Source organism: Pituophis catenifer, unplaced genomic scaffold (genome assembly GCF_029215685.1).
Source record: "Pituophis catenifer annectens isolate HBS135680 unplaced genomic scaffold, rPitCat1.0.hap2 SCAF_1, whole genome shotgun sequence".
NCBI lineage: Eukaryota > Metazoa > Chordata > Lepidosauria > Squamata > Colubridae > Pituophis > Pituophis catenifer.
In genome coordinates, this window is record NW_027256881.1 from 5973344 (window position 1) to 5991319 (window position 17976).

The 17976-nt window shown below is 46.0% G+C and overlaps 1 protein-coding gene across 3 annotated transcripts in view; it reads left to right on the top strand.

The window, feature by feature from the left end:
* The first annotated feature begins 6771 nt into the window (after positions 1–6771).
* CUEDC1 (CUE domain containing 1) overlaps positions 6772–17976 on the top strand; it is a 108862-nt gene continuing 97657 nt past the window's right edge. For all 3 annotated transcript variants that reach the window (XM_070945349.1, XM_070945365.1, XM_070945357.1), the window contains exon 1: positions 6772–6995. The gene's annotated coding sequence lies outside the window, so the exon portion shown is untranslated. The remainder of the gene's footprint in view (positions 6996–17976) is intronic.

Below are 17976 nucleotides of genomic sequence, written 5' to 3' on the forward strand. Positions count from 1 at the left end.
TTGAGTGCATTACCCTGCAGTCCTCAAATGGCTACCCTGCTTCTTTGTTGACTCTTAAAGCTTCCTACATTTGAAATCTGTTCCTGAAGTACACCTTAAGGATATGTTTTGTGGGTGGAGGGCATAATTATTGTGTCACATGTATACTTTCTATCCCAATCCATAGAGAAAACGGATGCAAAGGACTTGGAGCTAGAATTTGTAAGTATGTACATTGTGCTATAATGGATCTGTTTGAGAAACCTACAGCTGAAGGTACTTGAAGGTACTGCTGGTGAGAATACATTTAAATACTTCATTTCATAAGCAGTTTATGTGATAACCAAGCATTGCTTTTTAAAAGTATTTTATATTTGGAATGCTTTTTTCAACATTTATCATTGTACATTGATTGTATCTATTTTTGACTACAGCTTATTTCCAAGGAAGATCGATAAATAGCCCAGTAAATTTGGACTATGTCTGCTTCAAAGCCAGTTTGAAATGATAAAAATCATTAGCACTAAGCAAATCGTGAAATGCCTGAGCTTTATTGCATTTTTTAAATAATACAGTGAATGAAAACTCAAAAAGGGAAGGTTTGAAACTCAACAAATTGGATACTATGAGGATACAGATGCAAAATAGAAATGACCAATTAGCTAATTAGCAAAAAGAATTCAGAGTAATATAAGGCATGGCGATTGATGATGTGAATGAAACAGTTTCATTTGAAGATATAGGTAAATAAGACTTGTTTCATATGCAAATGTCAGGGTCTTGCGTAAGAAACTCCTGGAAGATTGTGCCTTTTGTCTGCTACTACATGGAGCAAATTGCTATCTGGGGTGTATCTTGGTCATCCTTGAATAGTGCACTCCAAATGTGTTGGAACTATAGTTCCCATTGCGTATCAGCCTGAGTGATCATGTTAAGGGTGCTGAAGACAGCAGGCACCAACACATCTGCACAAGCATTAAGATTGTTAGCCTGGCTTTATTTACAGTACGGATTGATCAAATTGTAAATTAATTGTAAATCTAATTGTAAACAATGGATGGAAACTAAAGGAGAAAAGTGACCTAGAACCAAGGAGAAATTTCCTAACAGAACAACTAACCAGTGGAATGACTTTCCTTCGGAAGTTGTGGGTGCTTCAACACTGGAGGCTTTAAAGGACAGACTGGATAGCCATTTGTCTGAAATAGTAGTCTCTGCTTGAGTAGGGGGTTGGACTGCGGAATTCTGGGAGTTGAAGTCCACAAGTCTTAAAGTGGCCAAGGTTGGAGAGCCCTGGACTAGAAGCCCTCTAAAGCAGGGGTGAAATGGTCCCAGTTCGGACCGGATCACAACCTCTTCTGCCGAAAAAATGCTTTTAAAAGTTTTTTTAAAAAAAGCCTCTGATGATCGCGCGGCTCAGCTGGGATCGTCAGAGGCTTTTCAAAGCATTTTTTTCTGCAACCTCGGGCCAAAGAGGTGATTTAAAAAAATGCTTTGAAAAGCCTCTGATGATCCCAGCTGAGTTGCCTGATCAGCAGAGGCTTTTCAAAGCATTTTTTTGCAACCTCTTCGGCCGAAGAGGTTGTAGAAAAAATGTTTTGAAAAGTAAAAAAAAAAAAAAAAAAAAAAGCCACGCCCACTGTCACATTACCCCCCCAAGCCACGCCCACAGAACTGGTAGTAAGAAATTCTCCATAGCTGTTGCTTTTCCAGTTACACTAAGGATGGTGCAGAGCAGGGATGTCAAACTGGATTTCTTTGAAGGCTGGATCAGCATTGTAGTTCTCTCTGGGCTGGCTGGTGGGGTGGGGTGGGGGCAGGGTTGAGAAGGGATGGATTCCTCCTGCAGCACCCTGCTGGCAAAATGGGGCACGAGGGTGTGTGTGCATGTGGGGGCCCCCATGCCCTGTTTTGGCTGGCAGTGCTGCAGGAGGTCGTCCAGGCTGAAAACATGGTGCAGGGGGGCAGTGTGTGGGCCCCCGTGCCTTGTTTTGGCTGCCAGAGGTACTGCGGGCTGGTCCTTTTAAGATTTCCAAGCTGGCCCCATGGGCCAGATTTAAGCACCCTGTGGGCTGGATCCGGTCCACTGGCCTTGAGTTTGACACCCTTGCTGCAGAGATTCCAACATGGGAATCTTGCTTGCCTGTCATGATGATCTTGAGGAATCAAATGGCAGATCTGAGTGCCAAATGTAGTGAATTTGCTTTATAAAGATGAGTAGATCAATCATGGGAGTGCCAGGCTCCAAGTTCAGGATTTAGAATCCTGAACTTTCTGCATGCCAAGAGTTATTTGTCCATTGGGACAATTATTAGTACAGTTAGTCCTTGAGTTAACGACCAAAACTGAGCTGGGAATTACAGTCATAAGTCACCATTAAGTGGGTCACTGTGTGACTACCAGATTTTATGACTTTTGCATTATTGGTTATTATATGTTATTGGTTATTATATGCACCAAGACAAATTCCTTGTGTGTCCAATCACACTTGGCCATTCTATTCTATTCTATTCTATTCTATTCTATTCTATTCTATTCTATTCTATTCTATTCTATTCTATTCTATTCTATTCTATTCTACTAATCTTTTTTACTGAATGGGAGTTTTTTTTGCTGGAAACTAGAAATAAATGCCAAAAACTGGCCAAAAAACCCCAGCAAAACCTCTGGGCACATGACCATGGGACACTGCAAAGGGTCAGAAATGCAAGCTTGTTGCCAAGCTCCCAAAATGCAGTTAAGTGAGGGGCTCACCTGGAATTGGGTCGTAAGTAGCTCTGTTGAGGTCTGTCATAACTTTGAATGGTCACTAAGCAAGGCTACAAAAATGCAAAACTGGCCTAAGAATATTGGGATAAATGAAACTTTGGTACAATGTAATGACGTATTTATATCCTACTGATTTCCTTAGATTCCATTTTTTAAATCCTGCAGATGCAAATCCGTGGCATTATTCAACCCTATTTCCTGGGTTCTTGCAACACAACGAAGCATAAATTAACCTCACAAACTGAGTTCACACGGAAAGCTATACTACTGCTTTGGCCTTGGCCTGTGAGGCAATAAATAAAAACCAAATAAAACAGGCTACACTATGCTACAATGGGTAGCTGATTTGCGGTCTGTGTATGAACACAGCTAGGCACCATTAATGAAGCATATGATGAAAACATTCTTGTCCTGAGTGGCTATTTAATGCTCGCAGGATGTGTTTGCACAAGCCGTTATGGACTGACCTATTGTGTAATATCAGCTAATTTGTAAAGCAATTATGGCTTGGTGTTTTATGCAAACCATTGTGTGGTTAAAAAACTTGGGTGTCTTTTGAGCTTTGCTATCAATTTCACTCAAGGTATCCACACACCACACACACACACCCAGTCTTCCTCAGTAGTCGTGAAGTCACACTTGCTCACCCACAAGAAGAAAAAGTGGGATGTGGATCCTTTGGTTGCAGACCTTCCCCAAAGTTTTGGATCTTCCTGATAGCGGAAGTATCAGCGAGCATAAATTCGTTTTGTTTTCAAATCAGTTGGCAGTCAGCAGAAGTGGCCTGCAGTACTGCATTCTAACCACTGCGCCACTGTGGCTCTTGATTATGATTGTGGGGATGCTGTGATGGTTGTCGTAAGTCAGCAACAGTGCTGTTGTAATTTTGCATGGCCGCTAAGTGAATGATTTTAAGTCAAGGACAATCTAGCAAGGTTTTTTAATCTACCTAAGAATTTGCTGAACAACAGACATGCAAGACTGGTTTAGATGCTATTTTAGCAGAGCCAACCGAGGTGACCTCTCGCATTTCATTTGGGGATTCTTTTGAGTTGGTGGAACTCATGGAACTGGGTCATGTTTTGGGCAGTATGAGACCTACCACCTGTGGGCTGGATCCCTATCATGGGTGGCTATTTGTGAGAGTGGGGGCCAAGTAGGGCTGTGTGATTGGAATCAGGTGGTGGTATGATATGGAGCAGGTGATGCCTCCTGCCTTGAAGGTAGTAATGCACCTGCTACCAAATTTGGTGTCGTCCTGGCCTCAACAATAAAACAATAGCATCCCATAGGATCCAGGAAACACGTCTTGGCTGTTGCAATGCCTTATGAAGATGCTGCCTCCTTTATATACATATGGCCCCAACTTGCTTATATTTAGGATAGGGCTAGAACAGGGGTCAGCAAACTGTGGCTCTGGAGCCACATGTGGCTCTTTCACCCCTCTGCTGCGGCTCCGTCACTCAAAATATGCGTCACAACAGCCAATGTGCGACACCCGCCAGCACGCGATTTATTGAGCTTTTCAACCCCTGGTAGGCCAACCATGGATAAATCCAAGAAAAGTTTTAGAAGAAAACCTAATTTTGTGGCTGCTCAAGAAATAGTCAGGCACGGGAAGGGTTTTGTGGCTCCCGGTGTTTTCTTTGGGAAACGGGTCCAAATGGCTCTTTTGAGTGTTTAAGGTTGCAGACCCCTGAGCTAGAACGATCTGGCTCTTTCTACAGGTATGAGCCAGGATGCTGCATTTTACCTTGTGCAGTTTATCTTGACAAAGGGCAGCTGCTTGTATTATGGTGGGTTTTTTGTTCTGTGTTTTAATCATCTATGAACTGCCCAGAATTACAGCTTAGACACTGAAGTAAGACATAAATACTTCAGTATTTATGTCTTACTTCAGTAATTCCCAGCCAATTCTGCGGGTGGGGAAGAGGAAAGGGGCGGAGTGGGGTAAGGAAACAAAAGCACCATAATGTGGGCTATATCTCCCAAAAGATTTCACACCTTTGAAAAGTGACACCTCTTCCCACTCATCCTTACAAAATGAAAAGAAAAGCCTTGAAAAGTTATTAAAAGGGGGATATGATGGTTAAGTGCTGGCCTAGAAATAATATGAGTTCTATTCCCACTTTAGGCATGAAAGCCAGCTAGGTGACTTTGGGCCAATTACCAGGAGACGATGAGTTCTAGTTTCATCGTGGGGGAGGAATGGCTGAGTGATCTTGGGCCAGTCATTCTCAGCCCAATCCATCTCAAAGGGTTGTTGTGGGGAAAGTAGGAGGAAAGAGAATAAGGTATCTTTGCCACTGTGAGTTACTTATAAAGTAATAAAGGTGGGTTAAAAATCTAATAAACCCTATCACTCATCCCAATTTTCCCGAGGGTAAACTGAGGGATGTACCCGTTTATTCCAGTACCACTTCGTGCTGTCGAGAAAACGTTAGTACTACAGCGTCCTTAACCCCTTTCCTCATATTTTCATTGATGAAATTTATACGCTGCCCACCTAACTCTTGCAAAATGACTTTCCCCCCAGCGGACCAAACCGAGAAACACAGTTTGTAAAAGACGCGGCTCATTCGAGAAACTTCACCTGACCTGAAGGACAATGTGAAGAGATGTAGTTTCGGGTTTGGCTTTCAGTCAGGGTAGGGGTGACCTGACCCCAGGATGCTAGAGGTCTTGACAGAGAAGCTAAGGGTCATCGGTCAGAGATTCTCTAGTCCAGGGGTCTCCAACCTTGGTAACTTTAAGCCTGGAGGACTTCAACTCCCAGTTGCTGGGGAATTCTGGGAGTTGAAGTCCTCCAGGCTTAAAGTTGCTGGGGAATTCTGGGAGTTGAAGTCCTCCAGGCTTAAAAGTTGCTGGGGAATTCTGGGAGTTGAAGTCCTCCAGGTTTAAAAGTTGCTGGGGAATTCTGGGAGTTGAAAGTCCTCCAGGCTTAAAAGTTGCTGGGGAATTCTGGGAGTTGAAGTCCTCCAGGCTTAAAGTTGCCAAGGTTGGAGACCCCTGCTCTAGTCTACAGTACAAAGGTGTCCAATCTTGGGTGACTTTAAGGCTTGCGGACTTCCAACTCCCAGAATTGGAAGTCCCCAAATTCAAACCTACTCTGAATGGATCCTGGGAAAGAGGTGGGACTAGATGACTTCTACGGACCCTCCCAACTCTTTACACTCCCCCCCCCAGAATAAGCTGACCGAGTCCAGCCCAAGACCCGTGCCCTCTTCCTCTCCCCCTCCCCCCAACGCCCCTTCCCCTCCCGATCGCCTGGCCAGCCCCTACCCACCCCGTCCCTTCTTCCTAAATCCGTGTCCCTCGCGGCCGGGGCATCCCTTCCCATGGGTGTGTGTTGTTTTTTGTGTGTGTGTATATACATTGCTCAAAAAAAATAAAGGGAACACAAGCAGAAGACATCCGAGATCTGAATGCATGAAATAGCCCTATTAAATACTTTGTTCGTTACATACATTAGTTTTGTGTTCCCTTTAGTTGTTTGAGCAGTGTATAAACTACTGTATGTAAAGAACGAAGTATTTAATAGGGCTATTTCATTCATTCAGATCTCGGATGTCTTCTGCTTGTGTTCCCTTTATTTTTTTGAGCAATATATGTGTGTGTGTGTGTGTGTGTGTACACTGCTCAAAAAAAATAAAGGGAACACAAACAGAAGACATCTGAGATCTGAATGCATGAAATAGCCTTATTAAATACTTTGTTCGTTACATACAGTAGTTTTGTGTTCCCTTTAGTTGTTTGAGCAGTGTATAAACTACTGTATGTAACGAACAAAGTATTTAATAAGGCTATTTCATGCATTCAGATCTCGGATGTCTTCTGCTTGTGTTCCCTTTATTTTTTTGAGCAGTGTATATATATACACTGATATATATATATATATATACACTGCTCAAAAATATATGTGTGTGTGTGTGTGTGTAGCTCGAGCTGCATTTCAAACCCTCGGCCGCTAGGCTGGGAAAAAGGAGGAAAAAAAAAAGGAAAAGAAAAGAAGGGAGGGGAAAAAAGCGAGGGGAGACCCAGCCAGCCCGGCCTTCCTTAATACGTTCCGCTCCGGTGTGATTTGCAACGGGGGGGCTCCCGAGCATGGCAGCAACCACCACCGCCGCCGCCGTCGCTTTCGCCTTCCTCCCGGCCTGAAGGACCGGATCGTCTCCGGCAACCGGCGGGGGAGCCTTTCGGACGGAGGACGGAGTAAAGAGGAAGGGGGCCAACTTGAGCAAACTAACGTAGGTGGCTTACAGGGAGCGGTGGGTTCCTCCTCCAGAGATCGGGCGTCCCATCCCCGCTGCCTGCTTCTTCTGCTGCTGCTGCTTCTTCCGAGGGCCGAAGCCCCCAGCCGCTTGGCTTTTGTGCGCTTTCCCGGCTCCGCCGATCGCGCCGCCGCGCCCGCCCCCCTCGTTCGCCTGCTGCGCACCCGCCGAGCCCACGCGGGGAAGGCTCCGGAGCGGCCTTTTCGGAGTCAAGCCTTCCCCTTAGCCGGGGCTCGGTTTCTCGGTTCTCCCCGCAATTTGGAAGAGAAGGGCCGGGCGGCGGAGGGGCTGGGACCGCTTCCCCCACCACAACCCCCGGGCTGGCTCCTGCGCTAAGCTGCTAAAAAAAGGAGGAAAAGCCCGGGTGGGCGAGCGCACACCTGAAGCGCCGGAGGTGGGGAGGCTTTGGCTGGATAAATGACAGAATCACAGAATTGGAGAAGGGCCTTTGGAGGTCCTCTAGTCCAACCCCCACCCAGCCACCCCCGGCTCAAGCGTGGCCGAGCGAGTGGGCGGGAGACAGGCTGGCGTCCCGGTGGGTTTTTCCCTGCGGCTGCTTCGGATCCGACGTCTGGCTCGGGAAGCGTCCGTGGAAAGGTGGGGTGGGGAAGACAGGGCTTCCATCCCCTCAGGACTGGTAGTCCTTGACTTGCGACCACAGTTCAGTCCCAAGATTTCTGTTGCTAAGGGAGACAGTTGTTAAGGGAACTTTGCCCCCCCCCCTTTTTGGCGACCTTTCTGGCTAATCACCTCAGCGGGTCAATTTAGTAATGGAGTTATGTGAAGTGCATTTATTTATTATTATTATTATTATTATTTGATTTGATTTATATGCCGCCCTTCTCCGGAGACTCAGGGCGGTTTACAATGCGTTAAGCAACAGCCGTCATACTTTTGTATATTTTATACAAAGTCAGTTTATTGCCCCCACAATCTGGGTCCTCATTTTACCTACCTTAGAAAGGATGGAAGGCTGAGTCAACCTTGAGACTGGTGAGATTTGAACTTGCAGTAATTGCAGGCAGCTGATGTTAATAACAGTGCTTTAGTCTGCTGCGCTACCAGGGCTCCTTTATTATTATTATTTATTAATTATATGTGTATGCCGCCCCTCTCCAAAGACTCAGGGCGGCTCACAATACATTTAAAATCATTATAAAAAACATTTAAACGTTAAAAACATTAAAACTCATTCACACCATTCATGGCCGGATCTCGCCGGATCGCAAGAGCGAGATTAACGGCCCCAGGCCTGCCGGAAAAACCAGGTCTTCACCGCTTTTCGGAAGGCCAATAGGATGGGGATGGTCCGGACCTCAGGAGGTAACTGGTTCCAGAGAGCTGGGGCAGCCACAGAGAAGGCCCTCCCCCGCAGGCCCGCCAGCCGGCATTGTTTAGCTGACGGGACTTGGAGGAGACCAACTCTGTGGGATCTTACCGGTCGTTGGGAGTTATGGGGTAGAAGGCGGTCTCGAAGGTACCCTGGCCCTGAGCATGTGGCCGTTGTAACTTCAACTGGTCACTAAATGAGCGCTTGTAAGTTGGGAACTACCTGTAGTTCAGGAAGATGTGGAAGACATCCAGCAGCCACTATATCAGTGATGGCTAACCTTTTTGCCATCGCGTGCCAAAAGCAGGGGGAGTGCGGGGGGTGGGGCACGTGCAGGCGTGCCCACACCCATAATTCAATGTGCCCCACCGCCCCGCACTTGCGCGTGTGACCCCCCCCATGCTCCCCCCCCGCTTTTGGCACACAATAGTATGGTGGGCCAAATAGGCCTGTTTTTTGCCCTCCCCAGGCTCCAGAGCCTCTTGGAGCCTGGGGAGGACGAAAACGGCCTTCCCCAGCCCCCCGGAGGCCCTCCAGACGCTGGAAACAGCCCATTTCCCGACTTCTGGTGGGGCCGGAAGGCCAGAAAATTAGCTGGCTGCCACACGCATGTGCGCTGGAGCTAAGCTAGGGCAATGCTCGCGTGCCCACAGATATTTATTTATTTATTTATTTATTTATTTATTTATTTATTTATTTATTTATTTATTGAATTTCTATACCACCCTTCTCCCGAAGGACTCAGGGCGGTGAACAGATTAAGATTTCATATACATATAATAATTTTTTTTTTATAAACAGTAAATAATAAATTGAGTCAACTTGGTGTATCTGCTAAGACCTTGACATAGAATTTAGATGTTTATGCTAGCCCTGCTTGTTGAAACAGAAAGGTCTTCAGGGCACGTCGGAAAGTGCGAAGATCTGGGATTATTCGTATTCCAGGGGGTATTTTGTTCCAAAGAGTAGGTGCCCCCACAGAGAAGGCTCTCCCTTGGAACTACTAGATGACATTGTTTTAATGATGGTACTATGAGTAGGCCTACTCTGTGAGAGCGTATTGGTTGGTGGGAGGTTATCGGTTGCAGCAGGTATGGCTCTGTGTGCCACCTGTGGCACGCGTGCCATAGGTTCGCCATCACGTCACTATATCCTTCCATTGCTCCATCCCACATCATCCCCTTTTTAACAGCTGAGTGTTACCTAATCCATACAACACCCCTGCAAAGTAGGCCTGCAGGATTATTCCTAGATCACTGACGGCTCAGTTGAGGGCAGTAAATAACAGTTCAAATACTTGTTAATCAGGTGGCAATGTTTGTTTGTGTTTATTTATAGAATTTAAATAGCTGCCCATTCTGATCTTGTGACTGTTCATAAGGCAAAACCTAAACATGAAATAATAGAACGTTACAGGTAATCCTCAGTTTAGGACCAGTGCGATCAGAACTTGCTAGATGAGGTGGCTGTTAAGTGAGTCGCACCCAATTTTGTGACCTTTCTTTGCCACCGTTGTTAAATGATTGGCATGGTCATTAAGCAAATCCGCCTTCCCCATTAACTTTACTTGTCAAAAGCCAGTTGGGAAGGTCACATGATTGTCACATGACCCCCAGAACACCATAAGTATCATAAATACATGCGGTTGCCTAGTGCCCTAATTTTGATCACAGGAAATCTTGCCATGATTGTTAGTGGGAGGACCTATCATAAATCACATTTTTAATGCTGTCATACAGCGGTGGGATTCAAATTTTTTTACTACGGGTTCTGTGGGCGTGGCTTGGTAGGCGTGGCAGGGGAAGGATACTGTAAAATCTCCCACCCCACTCCAGGGAAAGGTTACTGCAAAATCCCCATTTCCTCCCCACTCCAGGGAAAGGTTACTGCAAAAGCCCCATTTCCTCCCGATCAGCTGGGACTCGGGAGGCAGAGAATAGATGGGGGGGTGGTATTTGCCGGTTCTCCAAACTACTCAAAATTTCCGCTACCGGTTCTCCAGAACTGGTCAGAACCTGCTGAATGCCACCTCTGCTGTCATAAATGGTTATACGTTGAAAACTACCTGTGCAACAAAGCTAAGGGGGGGGGTCTGAAAACCAGAATCCCATCAAACCATACAGGTGAGAGTCTGCCAAGATCTCAGCCCTTGTGCCAGAAAAAGGAGCCAAGTTTTTCAAGGCTTTCTGGGAAGCTAATGGGGTTGAGATCTCAGATTTGTCAACTTGAGTGCTTGCAAGTTTTGATTTCGTTTCTTGGCAACGAACTTGTCACCCTCTCGTCTGATGAAGTCAATGCAACCTTTTGTAGCCCTGTGCTGAGATCCAGATTCAAAGGGGATTCGGTGTTTGTGGGTGTCTGTGTAACATCTGCTGTTAACAAAACTCATCTGTTTGTGGGCTCCTGCAGGAAAACATGTGTTTGAGTTACGTGGAAGGCCAGGTGGGATATGCATGTCCATACCTGTTCCAGATTGACTTTTCTCCTTCAAACTGGATCTCCACCCAGGACTAGTAATATTAAGCAGCTCTTTCAGGATCTTCCAGGGATCTTCTCAATCCCATCGGCCTACCTCATCTGTTTGTCTTCCTTTCCAAATCCTTCAACATCATCAATCCCAGTTGTTTTTTCAAGTTCAGAATCTACTTGTAGCACATGCCCAAAGTATATGAGCTTCTACTGCTGATGGTTGCCTCAGGGACCCATCAGGCTCCACAGCAGGAGTGAAATGTTCCTGGTTCGGACCGGATCGTCTGATCCGGTAGCGATGGCGGTGGGTGGTTTGGAGAACCGGTAGCAAAAATCCCTCCCCCCCCCATGCCCAGCTGAGCCGTGCGATCATCAGAGGCTTACTTTTTTTTTTTTACTTTTAAAAGCATTTTTTCTTCGGCCAAAAAAAATGCTTTTAAAAGAAAACAAAAGCCTCTGACGATCGGGCAACACAGCTGGGATCATCAGAGCCTTTTAAAAGCATTTTTTTACGTTGTAAAATGCTTTTAAAAGTAAAAAAAAAAAATTGGCCACGCCCACCCAGTCATCCCACCAAGCCACGCCCACAGAACCGGTAGTAACAAATTTTACATTTCACCACTGCCCCACAGATAGTCCTTGATTTACAATCATCCTTTTAGCCACTGTTCGAAGTTCTGGCAGCACTGGAAAAAAAGGGATATTTACAACTGATCCTCGCATTTATGACCATTGCAGTATCCCCCACGGTATATATGATGAAAATTCAGCACTGGGCAACCAGCATGTATTTAGGATGGTTGTAGCATCCTGGGGTCATGTGATCTTCTCAGCCAGCTTCCAACAATAGCAATAGCACTTACCGTATTTTTCAGGCTATAAGACGCACCGGAGTATAAGACGCACCAAGTTTTCGAAGAGAAAAACAAGAAAAAAAATAGTTTTTGGCCTCCGCGCGTCCGGTTTTGCCCTCCCCGGCCCCCAGGTTTTTCACAAAAATGGGATGTGTAGAGGGTTTGGGAGGCCTTCAGAGTGCTCCTGGGGGCTGGAGAGGGCAAAAACATGATGCGTGGGGGGGTTTGGGAGGCCAGAAACGTTTTTGGCCTCTCAAACCCCCCATGCATTGTGTTTTTGCCCTCCCCAGGTGCCAGGAGCACTCTGCAGGCCTCCCAAACCCTCTGTGCATCCCGTTTTTGTTAAAAACAGGCCTGTTTTTGGTGAAAACGGGACGTGCGGGGTGGGGTTTCGGGAGGCCAAAAATGGCTGTATTCGATGTATAAGACGCACCAATATTTTCACTCTCTTTTGGGGGGAGGAAGTGTCTTATACTCCGAAAAGTACAGTATATACCGCTCCACAGTGCTTTACAGCAGTGGTCCCCAACCCCCAGAGGCTGCAGCCCGGTACCGGGCCATGTCCTATTCGGAACCGGGCCATGCAAGCGGTGGGCAAGCATGCTCATCCATGCAGCTCCACTTGTGTGAGTGGCAGGTGTGCAAATGGAGCTGCACGAGTGAGTGCAGGTACCTCCCCCGCTCACACAAATCGACCTGTGAGCACATGTGCCTGCCACCTGCATGGCCTGGGAACCATCCCCTCTCCTCCCCTGCTGCTGGTCCGCAAAGCCAGGAAGATTGGGGACCTCTGCTTTACAGCCCGCTCTGAGGAAATTACAGAATCAGCCTATTGCCCCCAACAATCTGGGTCCTCATTTTACTGACCTCGGAAGGATGGAAGGCTGAGTCAACCTTGAGCCGGTCAGGATCGAACTCCTGGCAGTGGGCAGAGTCAGCCTGCAATAGGCATAGCAATAGCACTTAGACTTATATACCGCTTCATAGTGCTGAAGTGGGTTAAATCAGAAGATCCCTTAAAAAAAAAAAGACGACAAAATTAGCTTCTCTTAAATTTCATTAGCTCCCCACTATTAAATGAAGGCATAAATCCTCCAGTTGAAATCTCGCTGGATGGAAGCTATTTAGATTCCAGGGATGTTTGTGGGTGTAATAGTGCTGGTAAGATGAGCATGTTTCGTAGCTATACTGGAAATATTTAACAGTTTATTTTTTACTGCTCAGAAACCTTTCCTTCAATTGGAATATCGCATCAGAATTGCAGTTACAGAATACAAAATAACAGAGTTGGAAGGGACCTTGTAGGTCATCTAGTCCAACCCTCCGCCCAAGCAGAAGGTCTAAACCAGGGGTGTCAAACTCAAGGCCTGCAGGCTGGATCCGGCCCATGGGGTGCTTAGATCTGGTCCGTGGGGCCGCCCTGGAAATAGCAAAGGACCGGCCCGTGGTGCCTCTGCCAGCAAAAACGGAGCTCGAGAGAGCCGTGTGTGGCCCTCCTGGGCTCCATTTTCGCTGGCAGAGGGCTGCAGGAGGATCCCCCCCAGCCCTGCCTGGGCCACCACAGGTGCCCCATGACATGAGTGATGTTAAGCTGGCCACACCCACCCTGGCCATGCCCATCCAGCCCCCCCCAAGTCAAATACAACCATGATGCAGCCCTCAATGAAATTGAGTTTGATAGCCGTGCCAGTGGTGGGTTGCTCCTGGTTCTGTCCAGTTCTTTAGAACCGGTAGTAAAAGTGGCGGGAGGCTCCGCCCACCTGCCCAGACATCATAATTGATGATCTGCGCATGTGCAGAAGTGTGCGCGCGCTACCTTTGCGAACCGGTAGTAAAGGTAAGTAGAACCCACCCCTGAGCCCTGCCCTACACCACTTCTGACACATGGCAGTCGAGTCTTGAAAGCTTCCGGTGATGAAGCTCCCACAACTTCTGAAGGCAACTTCTGTTCCGTTGGTTGATAGTTCACTCAGGTGTCCATTGTGTGTAACAATAATGGTAACATGGCTAATCTCTCCAGGGAGTAACTTAAATATCTCAAACCACACATTCCAGTGGAGAGAAGCTCCCTGAAGATGGGCTCCAGCACGAGTTTGAAAGCTCGGAAGAGTAAAGCTCTGGTCCTGGTGATTGAATCCCGATCTAGATTCAATCTTAATAACTTGACATCCTATTTCTGAAAATAATCTCCCTCCTGTTTCATTTGTCATTATTGGTTAACTGACTAGGAGTTTGCAAACTTTGGGGGCAGGATTTGTCGGGGACATACTTGAAGGAATAAAGGTGTCTGCAGCATCCAAGAAAGCCAAGATGGCAGCTGTGGTGATTGATCCGCCTTGAGTCTTCGGAGAAAGGCGGCATACAAGTTGAACAAATAAATAAATCATATTACCACAGCTGCCATCTTGGCTTTTTTGGATGCTGCACTCTGTTCTTCTACCTGCTATGTGCATAGAAATGGGTGGAGCTTCAGTCACATTGCCATAGCTGCCATCTTGACTTTTTGGGCCATATCCTGCAAGTTATGTTTGAGTTGAAACTTAAAGAGACTTAGGTGTGAAAATAAGCTTGGTCGGTTGGTCAGAATAACAAAATAACAGTTGGAAGGGAACGTGAAGGTTTTCTAATCCACCCCTGCTCAGGCAGGAAACCCTATACAGGTGGTCCTCGACGTACGACCACAATTGAGCCCAAGATTTCTGTTGTTAAGTGAGACATTTGTTAAAGGAGTTTTGCCACATTTTACGACCTTTCTTGCCTCAGTTGTTAAGTGAATCACTGCAGTTGATAAGTTAGTAAACCTGGTGAATCTGGCTTCCCCGTTGTCTTTGCTTGTCAGAAGGTCGCTAAAGGTGATCACATTACTTTGGGACACTGCAACCGTCATAAATATGAACCAGTTGCCAAGTATCTGAATTTTGATCACAGGATCATGGGGATGCTGCAAAGGTCCTGACTGTGAAAAACGGTCATAAGTCACTTTTTTCAGTGCCATTGTAACTTTGAACAGTCACTAAATGAACTTGTTATAAATTGAGGACTACCTGTATCACTCAGACCAGAGGTGTCAAACCCGCGGCCCATGGGCTGGATGCATCATGTGCTGGCCACAGCCACCCCTGATTTAGTGAAGTGGGGAAAAGTTGCGATATATATAACAGTGATGGCTAACCTTTTTGCCATCACGTGCCAGGAGCGTGGGGCGGTCACACACGTGTGTGGCCACACCCATAATTCTATGCGCCCCGCCCCCGCGCATGTGTACATGACCCGCCCCGCCCCTCCCCCTTCTGGCACGTGATGGCCCGGTGGGCCCGTTTTTCTCTCTCCCCAGGCTCCAGAGCCTTTCTAGGAGTCTGGGGAGGGTGAAAACAGCCCCCCCCCCGAGGCCCTCCAGAGGCCAAAAACAGCCCGTTTGCCAACTTCTGGTGGGACCGGAAGGCCCGTTTTTTGCTCTCCTCAGGCTCCAGAGCCTTTCTAGAAGTCTGAGGAGGGCAAAAACAGCCTTTCCCACCCCCCTGGAGGCTTTCTGGAGGCCAAAAATGGCCCATTTGCCAACTTCCAGTGCGACTGGAAGGCCTGTTTTTTGCTCTCCCCAGGCTCCAGAGCCTTTCTAGGAATCTGGGGACGGCGAAAATGGCCTTCCCCACCCCCCTGGAGGCCCTCTGGAGGCCGAAAATTGCCTGTTTGCCAACTTCCGGTCCCACCGGTTCCTTCCTAGAAGGCTCTGGAGCCTGGGGAGAGAGAAAAACGGGCCTTCCCCATCTCCCCCGAGGCCCCACGGAGGCAGGAAACAGCCTGTTTTCCTACTTCTGGTGGCCCCAGAAGGCCCGAAAATCAGCTGGCCGGCGTGTGCATGCGCGCTGGAGCTGACCTCGTGTGCCCACTGATATGGCTATGCGTGCCAACTGTGTCACGCATGCCATAGGTTCGCCATCATGGATATATAACATTATGAGCCACGGTGGCGCAATGGTTAGAGTGCAGTATTGCAGGCTACTTCTGCTGCTTGCCAGCTGCCTGCAGTTCGGCAGTTCAAATCACACCAGGCTCAAGGTTGACTCAGCCTTCCAGCCTTCCGAAGTGGGTAAAATGAGGACCCAAATTGTTGGTGGCAATGTGCTGACTCTGTAAACTGCTTAGAGAGGGCTGTGAAGCACCGTGAAGTGATATATAAGTGAAAGTGCTAAGTGCTATATCTTGTGTCGACGTGGTGTTGTGAGTTTACACCACTGTTTCAGACAAATAGTTATCCAATCTCTTCTTTAAAATCTCCAGTGATGGAGCACCCACAGAACTTCTGGAGGCAAGTCGTTGCACTGATTAATTGTTCTCACTGTCAGGAAATTCCTCCTTAGTTCTAGGTTGCTTCTCTCCTTGATTAGTTTCCATCCATTGCTTCATATTTTGCCTTCTGGTGCTTTGGATAAACCATCTGAATGATCCTTGCTATGGTTTGACAATCAATCTTATGCCAAAGACCACATGAGTTTCCCAAACATTGGCTCTTTTTGCACAACCATTGAGTGAGCAAACAGATTTTAGTAGAGATTAAACAGCATAGCTAGCTTAGTGTGTCAGGCGAAGATGAAAACTAGGTTAATAGACTAATAAACTGTGGTTAACTTAATCATAATCCTGAGTGATCAATTATTTGCTTTATCCATTCTTTGTCTTAGAGTAGTCCTTCTGCTTGTTTTGGTGAAACTTAGAAAAGAAGCAAGTCATGTGATATAACACACAAACACACCCACACACTCTTACATATTCCAGCGCATTCAATGTGTTTTCCTCTCCCTTGTAACCTCTTGGTAGAGATAATGCCATTATTATAGATCAACGGATCCTAGATTTCCCTTCAGAAACTGCAATATAAATTGGAATAAAGATACTATTTCAGGAAAAACAAATTCAGTGAGAAATAGGAATTTAATTCAGGGGTTTACACATGCAAAGTATGTTAAAAAAGAGAGACAGACAGGACTTTAGTGGTGTGGTTAGATACTATGTTGGGTTTTTCTTTTTTACTCCTGAAGTAACTTCAATTAATTCTCACTTCTTACTCACTTCAATTAATTAAATAAAAATCTAATTACTGAAGGTGCAACTCTAAGTCTATGCTTAATCTGTTAATTAATTTGGCATGACTTTAGCCAAGAATAAAAACTAGACTAGTTCTTTGAATAATAACATAACCTTATAATATACCTTACCTTTGATGTCAGCTATTTTTCTATCCTTTTTATAGCTGATTGCGCACAGCTGGTTTTACTGTATACATCTTAAGTCAATTTTAATGATAGAAAACAGGAAACAAATGTATAGATAAATAATTAATATGAGGGGGAGAAGAATCTCATCAAGTTTTAATGTTTTATTCTAGAATAAGTTTTTTATTGAAATCCTAAATTAGATTGCCAAACTTCTGCATGTTTAAGAGAGTATGTTGCAATTTAAAAACCTTTCCAAATAATTGTTGTCTTGCGGGACAATAATTAAACAGTGCACTCGTTTTATTTTTTTTTTTATTTTTTTTAATAATGGGATTTAAGCTTTTAGTAGGCCATGTAAGCTAATTGGTAATGCTAACTGGTTTATGAATTCTAAACTGAAATTCAGGGCATGTTCTTTCGAATTGCAACTCCATAAATATAGGTAATCCTCAACTTTTGAGCCCAACTGAGCTAAGCAAGACGGTTATTAAGTTAAATTTGCCTCATTTTGATGACTTTTCTTGCCACAATGGTTAAGTGAATCATTGCAGTCATTAAGTTAGAAACATGGTTGTTAAATGAATCTGGCTTCCCCATTAATTTTGCTTGTCAGAAGGTCACACAAGAAGGTGGTCACATGACCTCAGGATACTGCAACCATCATAAATACATGCCAGTTTCCAAATGCCTGAATTTTGATCACATGACACGGGGATGCCACAATGGTCAGAAGTGTGAAAAAACAGTCCTAAGTCAGGGATGGTATTCACTTACCTTTGCTACCGGTTCGCAAATGGGAGTTCGCACGCGCCACCTCCATGCATGCGCAGGACCTTCTGCGCGTGCGCAGAGTGTCAAAAACGGGATGTGATGACGTCCAGGTGGATGGGCGGAGCCTCCCACAGCCACTCCTACCGGTTCTCCCGAACCGGATAAAACCAGCTGAATACCACCACTGTCCTAAGTCACTTTTTTCAATGTGTTGTAACTTCAAATGGCCATTAAATGAATGGTTGTAAATCAAGGACTACCTGTACTTGCCGATTCCCTTTTGAGTCAACATGCACAGGACTGATTTGTAAATGTGAAGC